The sequence below is a fragment of the Canis lupus genome, chromosome 22 (assembly GCF_011100685.1).
Source record: "Canis lupus familiaris isolate Mischka breed German Shepherd chromosome 22, alternate assembly UU_Cfam_GSD_1.0, whole genome shotgun sequence".
NCBI lineage: Eukaryota > Metazoa > Chordata > Mammalia > Carnivora > Canidae > Canis > Canis lupus.
Window position 1 is genome coordinate 50,547,635 of NC_049243.1, and position 16,580 is coordinate 50,564,214.

General features: G+C 41.0%; 1 protein-coding gene across 3 annotated transcripts in view; it reads left to right on the plus strand.

The window, feature by feature from the left end:
• Window positions 1–16,580, plus strand: part of PCCA (propionyl-CoA carboxylase subunit alpha) — a 462,758-nt gene that overhangs the window by 419,884 nt on the left and 26,294 nt on the right. The gene's annotated exons all lie outside the window — the stretch shown is intronic.

Sequence of the window (16,580 nt, forward strand, 5' to 3'; positions counted from 1 at the left end):
CTTCAGCTTCTCTTCAACATGGACTTTATTTTCAATTTTTTAGAGAGAGAGAGTGCTCATGTTCACCTGTGAGGTCAGGGGTAGGGTGGGTAAGGGCACACATAGGAAGAGGGAGAGAGAGAATCTCAAGCAGGCTCCGTGCCCAGCATGGAGCTCGATGTGGGGTTTGATCTCATGACCCTGAGATCATGACGTGAGCTGAAATAAGAGTCAGAAGCTTAACAGACTGTGCCACCCAGGTACCTCTTCCACTTGGACTTTAAAATGACAGTCACATGGTGCAGCCTGGGTGGCTCAGTGGTTTAGCGCCAATCCTGGAGACCTGGGATCGAGTCCCATATCAGGCTTCCTGCATGGAGCCTGTTTCTCCCTCTGCCTGTGTCTTTGCCTCTATCTCTGTGTGTGTTTGTGTCTCTCATGAATAAATAAAATCTTTAAAAAATAAAATAAAATAAAATGACAGCCACAGGGATGTGGAGCCTGCTTGAGATTCTCTCCCTCTGCCCCTCCCATCCTTGCTTGCACTTCCTCTCTTAAAAAAGTAAAATGAGGGCAGCCCCAGTGTAGCAGCGGTTTGGCGCTGCCTGCAGCCCAGGGTGTGATCCTGGAGACCTGGGACCGAGTCCCACATCAGGCTCCCTGCATGGAGCCTGCTTCTCCCTCTGTCTGTGTCTCTGCCTCTCTCTCTCTGTGTCTGTGGATAAATAAATAAAATCTTTAAAAAAAAAAAAAAAGGTAAAATAAGAATCATATCTGTGTCAATCACACATAGAGAGCAATGACAGATAAGAAAGCAAGTATTTAATGTTTTTGAAAATGGAGGAGTGGTTAATACTCCATGTCACCTACCTGTACAGAATCCCATCATTCTTCCAGAATGTGTGTCCTCCAGGACTACATTCACCTTTAACTTTCCTATGACATGGATAGGTCATGGATGCTAATCTAAGTAGCCTTGACTTCAGATTGGAAATTCCTTCAACACATTTCAACACTACATATTTTTCTAGCTTTATCTACTATTGAACCCTTCTGCTTGGCCAGCTGGCTTCCTAATGATCCTCTTACAGCCTTATTCCTTCCTAACTGTTCAACACCTTGACTCATACCATCCTTATCCAAGAAAGCTCACTCTTTCCTCTCCCTTTCTTTAGAATTATTTTTCTCCAAGACTCCTCTCCAGTCCTGCCTTCACAAGTCCCCTGACTACATTAGCCCTCTCTGAGGTTCTGTATTATTTATTTTCTTAACACACAGACTCAGAAACTTGCTGTTTGGAGTATTTCAGCTGGGGACAATTTTGCTCCCACTCCCCATCACATGGCAGTGACTGGAGACATTTTTAACCATCACAACTGGGAGCAGGTGCTATCTAGGGACCAGAGGCTAGTGATGCTGCATTGAGAAACCTGACCTTCAGTGATGGAGCCTACATGATGTAGGAATCTTAGCTTCTTGTAGGACATGAAGAGTACATCTTGGACATACTCGAATGTGTTCAGGGGTGAGGCTTCCTATGTCACAGCCACCTATTTCATTGTTGGAGAGCTCTGCTGGAAATTGTACCTTATGTTAAGTCAAACTCTGCCTTCCTGTATGTCATCTATGGCTGGGCAATAAATCGATTCCTTTTCTACCTGGAGTTATTTATAGAGCTCCCTTGTGAGTCCTTGCAGCTTTTGGACCCCTCGTTGGTCTCCAATTATCCTGTGCTCCAACTTACCTCTACAGGTGTGTTCCTCAGATGTCCTGGTAAACTTCCTGATGGCAGACACAAAGCCTCATTCTTTTTGTTTTATAGCCCTAGCGAGTACAGTTAATTTAGTCTTGTCCTGGAAAGTGCCAGCTCTGAAATGACCAAACCCATAGGGATAGTGCTGCTGCTGGCAGTGAGCATCCATCGATGACAGATTATAATCCTTGTTCAGTGTATTGTCCCTTGTCTTTTATGTGGGGTATTTGTAAGATGATTACCTTCAAGGTGAAGCTGGGGCTTTTTTAACTTTGTAAAGGCTGTGTGAAAAATATTTATTTGTAAAGCAGGTGGAGATCTCAGTATTGTTTGCAGTGTTCTTGCTTCTTACTTATGACGACACAACTAAAGAAAATTCCTTGTACTACTCTGCTGTCCAGTTTGTTGGGTTAATCTGGGAGATAGTGTCAGTGACCTGGAATTGTGCCAACTTCCAATTAGCACTCTGTGTAGCCACTGATGTCATTTTAAAAGTAATTACTGCAAGGAAGAAAGGAGTAATTACTGCAGATTTTCTCATCTACCCTGAACATAGCATATGCGTTTCTAATCCCATACATTATTCCTCTCATCTAAAAGGAAAATTTTCTGTAGGTATTTGTAATTAAAAAATTTTTAACTTATCTTGGTATAATTTGAGACTTTAGAAAAATTACAAAAATAGTACAATTATGAATGTCCATATAATTTCACTGATTCCCCAAATTAACATTTTATTGTGGTGGCTTATATTGTGTGTCATCATCTCACCCCTGTGATTATTTTCTCTCAACCATTTTAGTAAGTTGCTAACAACTTATCTTTAAAAAAAAAAAAAAGATTGGTTGATTGATTTAAGAGAGAGAGAGAGACTCCAGCAAACTCCATGTTGAGCTTGGAGCCTGATATGGAGCTAGATCTCAAGATGGAGATCATGACCTGAGCCAAAACCGAGAATTGGATGCTCAACCAACTGCACCCACCCAGGGGCCCCACTAACAATCTATCTTAATTTTTTTTAAGATTATTTATTTATTTATTCATGAGAGACACAGAGACACACACACACACACGCACACACAGAGACAGAGACAGAGACACAGGCAGAGGGAGAAGCAGGCTCCATGCAGGGAGCCGGATGTGGGACTCGATCCCTGGTCTCAGGATCAGGCCCTGGGCTGAAGGCAGCACTAAACCCCTGAGCCACCCAGACGTCCCTAACAATGTATCTTAAAGACAAGGCAGCATTCCCTTATATAACCACAGTGCAGGAAATTAACATTGGTATAGTACTGTTTTCTAGTCTAAAGGCCTTTCAAGTTTTGCTAGCTCTCCTACTAATGTCTTTATAGCAAAACAAAATATTTTTTTTTCTGATCTAGGCTCTAATTCAGAGTCACGTTGCATGTAGTTTTCATGTCCTTTTATCCTACTTCAGTCTAAAACAGTTCCTTGGTCTTTGTCTTTCGTGACCTTTACTTTTTTTTTTTTTTTTTTTTAAGACAGGCCTTTTATTTTGTCAAATGGGTCTCAATTTGGTTAGTCTGGTGTTTTCTCATAATCAGATTAAGATACATATTTTTTGGCAGGAATACCACAGAACTGTGTTGTGTCCTCAGTGTATTCTATGGGGATGCACATGTTTCTGTTTGTCCCATTACTGGTGACATTACTTTGACTTCTTGGTTAAGGTTGGGGTTCATCTAATTTCTCTGCTATTAAAGTTACTGTGTTTCAGGCGTGTTTGCCTTCGGCTCTGGTCATGATCTCAGGGTCCTGGGATCGAGCCCCAGGCCTCCTTAGTGGAGAGCCTGCTTTTCCCTCTGCCTCTGCTTTTACTTTGTCCCCTGCTCATTCTTTGTCTCTCAGATGAAGTAAATCTTAAAGAAAAAAAAAAAAAAAGGTTACTACGTTTCCTTCTTCTGTTTGTCTGGTAAAGGAAATAAACCCTTAAACTGGTAATTTCAGTACAGTCTGGTAGGTAAGACATGCCAAGTACCATGGGAGCCTGTGGGGTTCCCTGACTGGATGACACCACAGTGGTGACTTAGGGAATGATTGTGAGTCAGCCAACCAAAGGAAACTGGGGAGGATATTCTAGAAGGATACAACACATAAACATAGCCATGGAACCATGAAATGGCAGGATATGTTTAGGAAACTGCAGTGGTTGGCAACTTGAGTTCTAAGATAGAAATCTGAGTGCATGAGGTTTCATGGGAAGCCAGAAACAGAGCCCATGCTCTCTCAGGATTTGTGGAGTCTCTTTTGTCTCTGAGGTCTATAGTCTTCTCTCCTCTAAGTAACAGAGCCAAAAGTAGCAGGAAAGTGGGGCATTAGAGGGAAAGTCACAGTATTTGATAGTCACAAAAGTTACATCATCGGGGGTACAATTTATTTTATTGCACTGGAAATTGATTTCCTTCTCAAAGAAGATAATTATCTTTGCAGAAAATTATGTCACTTTTTTTCCCTCAGTTTTTTTGAGTGTAAAAGTTATTGAAAATAAAAAGTAAAAAATGTGCAAATAAAAAGTCAACCTGAATCTGGCTTTGCAATATATTATCCAAGAAGCCTGTTATTCTTTGGCTTGAGCACGAAGTTAAAATTGTAGAATGGTGAATGAGTGTAGCCTCTCTATGCTCTTTGACACTCAGTCTATTTAAAATTTTTAGCTTAGTGGCAGCATGTTGCTAACTTACCCAGGTATGAGGTAGCAGATACATTTGGACTGGCCAGGACTTCTCTAGGTTTCTGTCAAGCAACTGCTGTAATTCTCCTGTCTTCAAATTAAATTCACATCAAGACATTTCCTTTGTTCTGTCAGTGAGGTCATCTTTGCAAGGTGAACGTTAGTGATACTGTGAGCAAGAAAAGGGTTATGAACCTCTCTAAATTTTAATGATGTCTGGGCAAAAATACATTTTCAAAAGAATTCCTTGAGGTTTCCAAGACCCGCCAAATTTCTCCCTATGAGTAATTGCCAGATTTGAGGCTCACAGAATCTCATTCTGTAGCATTGGAACTTTTCATAGCAGATAACTCTGCTTTTTTGCGACTTCTTGCTGGGGTAGAGACATGTAGAGCTTAGGTAAATCATTATAGATTCTTTTCTTTTTTGATCTACAATATTGAGTATCTTGTATGTACCAGACACTATGATCCCTACCTCATGGAGGTTATTACTATCTGTTGGAGAAGATGGATATGTGTATAGTTGCCAGCCACAAATCAATTAGCATCTCCATACTTGTAACTAAAGAGCCTTACCATGAATGTTTTACGACATCCACGTGGCAAACCATATTCTTGTAATTGAATTAAAATTAACATAGCCTAAAATTAACCATTAACTATTTTTAAATGTATTATGGCATTTTAAAATGTACTAATCGTTGGCAGCCTGGGTGGCTCAGTGGTTTAGCGCCGCCTTCAGCCCAGGGCGGGATCCTGGAGACCTGGGATCGAGTCCCACATCGGGATCCCAGTATGGAGCCTTGCTTCTCCCTCTGTGCCTTGTGTCTCTGCCTCTCTTTCTCTCTGTGTCTCTCATGAATAAATAAAATCTTTAAAAATAAATAAATAAAATGTACTAATTGTGAAGCGCCTGGGTGGCTTAGTTGGTAAAACATCTGCCTTCAGATCAGGTCATGATCCTGGGGTCCTGGGTTCGAATCCTGCAGTGTGCTCCCTGCTCAGCAGGGGTCTGCTTCTCCCTCTCCCTCTGCCTTTGCCCCCCACTTGTGCTTTCTCTCTCTCTCTCAAATAAATACATTAAAAAATAAAAATAAATAAAATGTGTAAATGGCATTTAGTACATCCACAGAGCTGTCACCTCTCTCTAGTCCAGCACATTGTCATCACCCCATAGAGAAACTATAACTCTTAGCAGTCACTCCTCATTCCTTTCTCTCCCCAGCCTCTGGCAGCCACTAGTCTACTTTCTGTGTCTGGATTTTCCCATTCCAGATGTTTCCTATAAATGGAATCATAGAATATGTGACTTTTTGTGTTTGGCTTCCTTCACTTAGCATAATTTTTTTTTTTGTAGTTCTCCTGTTGTAGTAAGTTCTGTACTTGCTTCCTTCTTATGGCTGAGTAGTAATATTCCACTACCAAGTATATTCTTTAATTATGTTTAAAAACCAAATCCTCCCTGTTGAACTATTTTGGAATGATATTTCTAGGATTGGAGCAATTTCAAGAGTCAGCTCTGTTTTGTTAGCAAAATTTTTTATAGTAGGGAAAAATTTTGTATTCTGCCCACAAACCTTGCCCAACCTTTTCGCAAGGCATCAACTTAATTCTCTGGTTCTGAGAACTTGGCAGTGACAGCCAACAAGACTTGAATCAGCCTTGTGGGCAAAATCACTGCTGTCAGCTAATGCCGTCGTGGAAAAGTGTGAGTTGGGGTGACAGGTGGAGGCTTTTCCACCTGTTATAGGTGGAAATCACAGGTGTGCAGTCTATGCAGAGAACAGTGTTTCCTTTCAGTGCTCAGCATGAAACTGCTTCACCTTTCCTAAATACCAACAGCCTTTACTATTCCCAAAAGAGGCCTGGAAATAAGGGGGTTTTTCCCCCTTTGTCAGCATCGTTGTTCACAAACTGGTAAAACTAAGAGCTTATTGCCCTGGGAGATAAGTTTCATTCGATTGGAGTGTTGGGCAGACAGAAATGGCCTATCAATCCAGTCTCTAGGATATAAGATGTTAGTGAAATATTTGTAATTCTGATGTTGATGACTTTTAATGTTTGACAAAGAAACTCTTCCCATTTTTTCCCTCCGGGCCAGCAATCACAGTTTCTGGGCCACGTGACTTCATCCCTGCCTTCCTGGTACTGTTTGACTTCTTTTATTTGGCGCAGTAATAGGCAAGCCTGTAGGGTGCCTCAAGACAGATGTTTATGTTGGGATGATGAGTAATATTTTAGTAAAGTTTCAGCTTTTCCTGTCATGCCTTCTCATGACAAAGAGCATGGATTGCCATGAAGACCAAAGCTCATGTGAACTTTGACATACTTTCTGATATAAACAAATCTTAAGTATATTTGACATTAAAATAAAGCTTTTTCTTTTACAGATGACAGTTTTCAAAATGATACAGAAAAAGCCAAGAAAAACAACATTTTGTGTTTCTGGTTCATAGGATACATGAGACTTTTCTGGAAGTGTTAGTATTTAATTGTCCCCAGCTTAAGAGTCTCGAGAGTTTTTAAGGACTATTCAGTTAAATCATGTTTCTGCCGTTCAGGGAGAATGAATAAAAGATTTGTTTGTTGGTTTTTGTTTTTGTTTTTTTAAGATAAGATGAACAGTATTTGAATGCTATTGTCAAGTCACTGCAGCTCTGAACTTAGTTGAAGTAAAAAATTTGGTAAGAATGGAGTCTAACTGTCCAGGAAAGGAGCTAAAGAGTTCTAGTTCAACTCCTTTTCTCCTGGGACCATCTTCAGATTGAGGCGATTAGTTTTAAAAAGAATGGAGTTTCCAGACTCTCCATGTTCTAACAAGATTGGAGAAATGTTGAAAGTCACATGGGAGTCAAACTGGTTGAGTGTATAATTTCCTCTTGCAGATGCCAGACCAAAGGCAGTAGTGATCTAGTACTCATATTTGCTGTCATTTATTGAGACTAGAATTCTCCTTTGGATATATTCTAATTTCTTTAATATTAAAGTTTCTTTTCAAGGGATTTATACTTAATAAGCTTGTGTAATAACATATGCATTCCGTTTGAAGTATCCTTGCCAACTTTTCTAAGACTTTTTAGCTTCCCCATAGTTTTTAATAAACCAAGAGATCAAATGAATACTCCCCCCGTTGCCCAGATATTGTGTGGTTATGGCCAGTTTCAGCCCATCTACAATCTGTAAACATTTAAAGAGAACGTCTCTCCAGAAGATACTTTGAGCCCAGTGGTATTCTCCAACTTCAGAAGGTTACTTACAGAACCGGAGAAGCCTAGCCTTCAATCTATATTAACATGTTTCTTTTTTCTTTAAAAGATTTTATTTATTTATTCATGAGAGAGAGAGAGAGGCAGAGACATAGGCAGAGAGAGAAGCAGACTCCATGCAGGGAGCCTGATGCAGAACTCGGTCCCAGGACCCCAGGATCATGTCCTGGGCTGAAGGCAGATGCTCAACCGCTGAGCCACCCAGCTGTCCCTATTAACATGTTTCTTTCCCCAGTCATACCCTTCAAATCATGTGTATGATCTCATTCGGGGACAGCAACATTGGAGCCAACAAGAGAGTAATTCCCCAAACTTAGCAAAACTGGGAAGTTTTAAATTAGCTAGAAGATTGTGGAAGCTATTTTTAAGTACACATACCATACAATATAATTATTGTGAAGTTCCCCTAGAGACTCTTATCCTGCTTACATCTATGTAAATTCCAGCAATGTGTTTAGACTACTGACAAAAGTTTCATGAGACATTAGACACAGTCATCATTCCAAGCTGTTTTTCTTGCTGCCAAAATTCGCCAAGATAATAAACGTATTTAGTAAGCCTAGGTAGAATAAAAGTATTATATTTAATATTGATAACTTTAAAGACTTATTTTAATTGACCAACAAACTTGAACTAGTTTTTTTTTTTGTTGTTTTTTTTTTAATATTTCATCGATTTATTCATGAGAGACACACAGAGAAAGGCAGAGACACAGGCAGAGGGACAAGCAGGCCCCCTACAGGAGCCTGATGTGGGACTCGATCCCGGACCCCGGGATCATGCCTTGAGCCCAAGGCAGACACTCAACCACTGAGCCACCTAAGCATCCCTAAACTAGTTTTAATATTGAATAATTTCCCAGACCAAGTGAACCTAGGAAGCATTTCGGTTTATTACATTTCTGAGAACTTTAGGAATACTTCATTTATAAGTGCTTAATTTTAAGCCAATTAATTTTGGAGCTGTTGACAAATTAATTTTGGTAGTACCATCCAGAAGTAGAAAAATATGACACATCTGTAACATATATATATAGACACACATAAACCTACAGATGCATACGGCTTTCATTTTCTTTTTTTTAATTTTTTTTAAAGATTTTATTTATTGATTGATTCATGAGAATACACAGAGAGGAGAGAGAGAGAGAGAGAGAGAGAGAGAGAGAGAGAGAGAGAGAGGCAGAGACACAGGCAGAGGGAGAAGCAGGCTCCATGCAGAGAGCCTGACGTGGGACTTGATCCCGGGTCTCCAGGATCACACCCTGAGCTGCAGGCGGCGCTAAACCGCTGAGCCACCGGGGCTGCCCTCTTTTTTAATTTTTAAAATTTTATTTATTTGTTCATGAGAGACACACATAGAGAGGCAGGCTCCATGCAGGGAGCTGATGGGGGACTCGATCCCGGGACTCCAGGATCACGCCCTGGGCCGAAGGCAGATGCCCAACCACTAAGCCACCCGGGCATCCCAGGCTTTCATTTTCAACTTCAGCCATGAGATGGGTCTAATAATGCAAAACTTACCAACTTATAAAAGAGCATTTGAATCCAAGTTGTGTTTCTGGCACATGGAATATATTAAGGTTTCTTGCTCAGATGGCCAAAGATTTTTCTATTATTTCCTGAGAAGACATTTAAGATTTTTCAGTAGCCTATTTTCCAAATACCTTCCTGTTCCCACTGTCCCCTTCCTTTTTCACCTTCTGATGAGAAACATCTCCCTAATGTTCACATTTCAAAGAATGGCTCTTACATCCTAGAGAAGATAGAGGTAGAAATCTATATCGCAAAGGTACAGAGAAAGTATCCAACTTTTCTTCAAGGAGTTTTGGAGCTATTTCTGCCAATTATCAGAGGTCTAGAGCGATTACTATTTAAATCTTCCCTTAAGTACAAGACCATGGTTTCCAATGTCCTGATCTTTTATGGCACCTAGAAGTATTTTGGGATGAATAGGGGAGGTTTGAATTGCTTCTAGAACCACATTTCTGATTTTGTAGAGATTGCTAAACAGTACAGTTGTTTCTGATGCCCCAGAGATTTGGAGTGCAGCCTGAATATCAAGGGACTGACTTGCTCATTCAATTAAATTATCTTCAATTTGGGACACCGGGGTGGTTCAGCGGTTAAGCGTGTCTCCCTTCGGCTCAGGGCGTTGATCCTGGAGCCCTGGGATCCAGTCCCACATCAGGCTCCCTGCGTGGAGCCTGCTTCTCTCTATGCCTATGTCTCTGCCTCTCTTTCTGTGTCTCTCATGAATAAGTAAATAAAATCTTAAAAAAAATTATCTTCGGTTTGCTTCTTTATATCAGGGAGAAGACTTCCATTCCAGCTAAGATGGGAATGAAAAGATTTCTGTGTTCTAGAACATCAGGGTTTCATGAGTTATGTCTTTTAAAAGTCTATATATAAAGTGTTTTAAAAGGGACCTTGGATGCTCTCCTTCCTGAAAGCATAATTCAACCTTGGCTTTTATCAGTCCCTAAATGTTGGTTTCCTGCTGATCATTTTGTAGGAGAGCCTAGGAGAAATTTGTTCATTTGTTTCCTCTATGATAAGGGGTTGTGAATGGCCACTAATCTTTCTAATCCCTTTCTAAATTTGGTAGGATCATCTGAAAGTGGAGGTCAAAGAGCTCTGTAATTGAAAGATCTGTTGCTGTCCAAGGGATGCAAATTCTTTGCATTGGGTGTCCAAGATGCATCTGTAAGAACATTGTATACAAAAGCCTAAAGCTGGCAGAGCCTGATTACAGAGCCCTGGAAAGCAGGAGCAATTGTAAGGGACCTCAGAGCTATTCCACATACCAGCTAAGGTGCTTACCAAATTCACTACCTGGCTCTTAGTATTTACATGAGTAAGCTGCATATCCTGGGCTTGGAGATCAGGCCGTAGTGCTCTCGGTCAATCTTGTTAAAAGAGGGAAGACCAGACAGGCAGCTGGATGTTTATGGGATATTCTGGGGAAGTTGGAGGAGTTGGGGGGTCTAAGGGAATTTGCTGAGGTGTTAGAGTTGGACTTGGAGGTGGAGGAGGGCTTTAAGCCTAGGGACCCAGAGATCCAAAATGTATTCCAGAAGGTTGGGACATGGAGTTGGGAGTAGAGCAGGAAATAAGAGGATGGAGAAGGGGAATTTATGTTAGATATGGACTCAAATTACTGTTCTTAGTCTAATTTCTATTCTTCCATTTTACTAAGGGAGTCCCTAAGGCTATTCTACCCTTCCGTGTCCTTATTTGACAGAGAAAACAATCCGTTAAGGGTGATATTTATTTTATTTTTTTTTTTTTTAAGGAAAGATTTTTTTTATAAAAGATTTTATTTATGGGGCAGCCCCAGTGGCACAGCGGTTTGGCGCCGCCTGCAGCCCAGGGCCTGATCCTGGAGACCCAGGATCGAGTCCCACATCGGGCTCCCGGCACAGAGCCTGCTTCTCCCTCTGCCTGTGTCTCTGCCTCTCTCTCTCTCTCTCTCTCTCTCATTAATAAATAAAATCTTTTCTTTAAATATATAAATAATAATTTATTTTTTATAAATAAATAAAAATAAATCTTTTATTTATTCATAGAGACACAGAGAGAGAGAGAGGCAGAGACACAGGCAGAGGGAGAAGCAGGCTCTGTGCCCGGAGCCCGATGTGGGACTCGATCCCGGGTCTCCAGGATCAGGCCCTGGGCTGCAGGCGGTGCTAAACTGCTGAGCCACCCGGGCTGCCCAAGGATGATATTTATCTAAAAACATATAGCATATAGAAAGGTGTTCAATTCAAAGCATCCATCATCTTCCTGCCATTTACAAGACAAATCTTACTTTAATCCCAATAACAGGGCAGCCTGGGTGGCTCAGCGGTTTGGCGCCGCCTTCAGCCTGGGGTGTGATCCTGGAGACCCAGGATCGAGTCCCACATGGGGCTTCCTGCATGGAGCCTGCTTCTCCCTCTGCCTGTGTCTCTGCCTCTCTCTCTCTCTCTGTGCCTCTCATGAATAAATAAATACAATCTTAAGAAAAAAAAAATCTCAATAACGACTCACCAGTAAGCCATTTTATGGCTAAACTGTGGACACCCCTCAAAACTGTCTCCTCAGAAGAGTACAGTGTGAGCCAAGCCTTGGGTCTCGGAGCCAAACAAATACCTAAGAGGGATGCATCACTGGGTTGGGGAACGTGTAGTGTTTTACAGTGTGCCTCATTACACAGAAGCTTTCTTGAGGTTGGTGGGTGACCTACTGTCAGTCTAACCCATTGTGTGTCCAACTGTTAATACGAGAGTCTGGGTTAGGTGGCAGGCGGTCTAAGAGCTTTGAAGTGTTCTATCCTTGCCCACCAGTTTTGCAGCTTTGGCTTCCAAGATGTCCCTTGGGGATAGCCTTTACCTCATGTACACCTTAACCTATCCCAAAGTTGGTCTAAACAGATGCTAGTTTGGTGAAGACTATGAACTCACCAGTCTGTGAGGCTGGATAAAACAGCAGGTTATTAGGTTCTGCCCTGTGATTTTCCTCCTTCTTACAAATGACATAACAGATAGACAAAGTTAAAACGGTAACCATCTCTGGGAGGAAATGGATCAAAAGAAACCAAGAGTATTCAACCAATTTTTATCCTAGGTGCTATACTCAAGGAACTAGTTCCGTAAATATTTTTTCATGCTAATCTAAATTTAGAAAACCAAAAAAGGACTCTCACCACTCTCTGCTCCACGGGGTGACTGACATGGTAAGAATCCTTACCTTTCACTGTTCCTATGTCAGATCTCTCAGCTGTGGCAGCCTGGAAATGAGCAGTGTCCTGCCAGTGAAGGTACCTTTGGGGTTGCCAGAATTGTAGGGGCAGGAAGGTTTTTTCCTTCTGCCTTTCTAGGTTCTTTGGTGAGTCTAGTAATTCAGTGGACATCAGACAGATTAACAGGAGGAAAACAGAAGTTTGATAAAATATACATCTCCTGCATACCTGGGAGAAACCCAGGAAAACTGAGCAACTCCCCAAAGTGGCCAAAACCCTCACCTTAAATACCATCTTAGTGGGACACCTGGGTGGCTCAGTGGTTGAGCACCTGCCTTCAGCTCAGGGCGTGATCCTGTAGTCCTGGAATGATCGAGTCCCATATCAGGCTCCCTGCATGGAGCCTGCTTCTCCCTCTGTCTATGTGTGTGTGTCTCTCTCTGTTTCTCATGAATAAATAAATAAAAATTAAAAATCCCATCTCAGTTAATGATAAAAGAAGATATTGAGGCAGGGGAGTTAGTTATGGAAGGTCACCAGGAAAAGCCTGATAAACAAGGGTAATGTTATGCATATCTAAGTCATTGCCTTCTCTGTTGATAAGTTGCCAGAGATTTGACCACTGTGTTGTAACCTGAAACCAATGTAATACGTCAACTATAGTTACAAAGTTTCTAGAGACTTAAAGTCATCCCCCTCTTTCTGGTACAGGGAAGGAGATGCACTTTCAAATGGAGAATCCCTTATAAATGTGGATATTGCTTACATGGGTAAGGGTAATAACTTCCACTTCGTTTTTAGAGCTTCACTTGTGTGAAGCTGTTTTTAAATAATAACCAGCTTCAAATAATCGCCATGCCAAAGAGATACAATTTGGAATGGCAAATTCTGCTGTCCTTCACTCTCCTTTTTCCTGTGTTCTCTCATGGTCTTTCCTCTGTGTGCACAGACTCCTGATGTGTCTTCCTCATCTTATAAGTACATGGTTTTGTTGCCTTAGAACCCTACTTATGACCTCACTTAATGTTAATTGCCTCTCAAAAGACCCTGTCTCCACATATAGCTACACTGGGGGTTAGAGCTGCAACCTGTGAATTTCGAGGAGTCAAAATTCAGTTCATATCAACATAACAAGAGTCATGATAGTCTCTCCCATTCACTGGATACTTTGTGGGCTGGGAATTATGCCAGACAGTTTACATCTTATCTCATTGAAATATTAAAATAAGTCAACAATTTGTTAACTAACTAGAATTTAAATAAAAATTTGGAGGAAAAAAGTCTATAAGTTAGTTTTTTTTTTTTAACCACAGCTAAAAAAGTTCTACAAGACAGCAATATTCTCCCCCATTTAACAGATGAGGAAATAGGGTAGAAAGTGAGGTAACACCATAGACCACACAAAAAAGTCAGGACCTGAACCCAATTTAGAGAGTACTAACCCTCTACTCATAATTTCTTGGGCTTATCAGTGATTATCATATATGAAGAAAGACCATGTCACTCAGAAGTTTTTTCTATGCAGAGCAAGAGTCAAAGAAGCATTCTTTAATAGCGTTATATTTGGCTGAGTCTAGGTAAAGAGAGACTTCTCACTGGACATGAGCTCAAAAATCCCTGCTAGAGACAGAGTGTTTATATCTCCCTACCCCCAAATTCATGTGGTGAAACCTAGCTGCCTTATGGTGGTATTTGGAGGTTGAGCCTTTGGGATTAGTGCCTTTATAAAAGGGACCCCAGAAAGATCCTTTGCCCCTTCTACCATGTGGGGACAGCAAAAAGATGGCTGCTTATGAACCAGAGAGCAGGCTCTTACCAGACACTAAATCTGCCGATGCCTTAATCTTAAACTTGCCAACCTTCACGACTGTGGGAAATAAATGTGTGTTGTTTATAAGCAACCCAGCCCTGGTGTTCTGTTAGAGCAGCCCAGAGGGTCTAAGAAAGCCCCCTTGGAAAGGCTGTTCCAATAGTGGAGAAGGATGTCTTATGTCCACACTTGCACAAGTGTGGCCCCAGATCACACTTCAGCATTTCCTGAGCATTTGTTAGAAATACAAGACCCAGCCCAGGCCTGAATCAGAAACTCTGGATGTGGGGCTCAGCAATCTGTTTTAGCAAGGCCTCTGGGGAAGTTTTGATACTTCTGGTTTAAGAATGTTCCACTGCTTATTCTATCTGAATGGAGAGCACTGCTGAAGACCATTTGATGCCCCTTCTGCTGACTCCATCGTATCAAACAACCACAGACTGTAATTTGTATACCCACACTGCTACCCTTAGGGTACGGATATATTTCTGATTATAAATTCATAAGATAGATTTTACACATCCATTTCTTGTGAGTTCAACGAGCAGATACATCTAACTGACAATGACCCAGTCTGTGCTATAGAGGAAGTCTAATTTCTAAGACTGTGAAACAGAGGCCCAGACTCTGATCCAGGGTGGATTCACTAAAGTGGATGCCACGGAGTGAGGTTGCCCAGCAGCAACCATCCCATCCCACTCCCCGGGCTCTCTCTATCCTATACTTGCAACCCAGAGGAAAACATTACAGGTCAACAAAGAATAGCCAGTAGCACTCCTGGTCTCTGGATTATGGGCACACTTGAAATGTTTCTCAGCTTTATTTCATGGACTGCTGTGTAACATCATTTAGTTGTCATTGTCAAAGTGTTCGGTGTTTTTCAGTTTGATTAGACTGCTATCACTTAGAAATAAGTCAATAGCGAAATGATCAAAACTTCTGTGACCAAAGCTTTTGGTGGTTTCTTTTGGCATTTCTTTCCTTCTAGACTCAGAAAATCACCAAGTAGTTAAAATTTATAAAGTTAAGAGAGCTTTATGTTGACTGGTATGAGTATTAGTATTTGAGTGAAGGACGACTTCTGGGGAAATTTTTTTTTTTTTTAATGACTGGAAAAATTATTTATTTTTTTTAATTTATTTTTTATTGGTGTTCAATTTACTAACATACAGAATAACCCCCAGTGCCCGTCACCCATTCACTCCCACCCCCCGCCCTCCTCCCCTTCTACCACCCCTAGTTCGTTTCCCAGAGTTAGCAGTCTTTACGTTCTGTCTCCCTTTCTGATATTTCCCACACATTTCTTCCCCCTTCCCTTATATTCCCTTTCACTATTATTTATATTCCCCAAATGAATGAGAACATATAATGTTTGTCCTTCTCCGACTGGCTTACTTCACTCAGCACTTCTGGGGAAATTATTGTGGAATCATTGCACCCAGGCTGAGTTATCTCTTCGGTACACATAACAAGTCATGCTGTTGAGGATAGTTAGAGAAAAAGAGAACAAAATTGAGAAAAGGATAGGGAGATAGAGCAGATGGCAGAGTATGTGATTTGTCAGTGCAGCCTTGGGAAGGAGGGTTGGAGAAGCATACCCAAGGCCTTCTTGCATTTACAACAGGGCTTTCTCATCCTCACAGAGAAGGGAACTGAGCCCTTGTAAAAGAAGCTGACAGGGCCATGTGGGTCTATTTTTCTACATTCTGGAGTTGTCATGGCAGAGTCTGTGTATTATGGAGGGGGGTTGGGAGCAATACACGGGTATTTTCCTCTGCTTTAGATGAGCTAAGCATGTAAAAAGAAAAATAAGTTACCTAAATTTCTTCCTGTGTTTAGAAGTTCATCCCTTTGTTTAAGAGCTTATAGTGAGTCAAGACTGTTGAATGGCAAAATTTCATGGATTTCTCCTTTTTAAAATTTCTCCTTTTTTGAATGGCTTCGTTGTATTTTACACAGTATGGAAGCATTTGTAAAAATAGATATGTGTGTTTATGTTTTTATAGATCTTTTTGAGTAGGAGGTTTATAATACAAATTATTTCATGACTTCAGGGGAGTAGGGGGATTATTAGCTTGTTTTATATACTTCTTTATTGTAGTACTTGTACAAGCCTTTAACTATTGTTAACTCCATAAAATACATCTTAAATTTTATAAGAGCTTTCAAGGTTCACTTACAAACTCGGTCCCCAGTTCTCCTCCTCTCTCTCATAAATCTATTTCCTCAAATATGAATTCTTCTGCCATGAGAAATTAGAAACATAATCTGGGGAAAGATTATGATAGATCAGCATGGATATGGCAAAGTTTCCAGCTAGGAGAACACTCATAAGAATTGAATGGAAAGGGGCAGC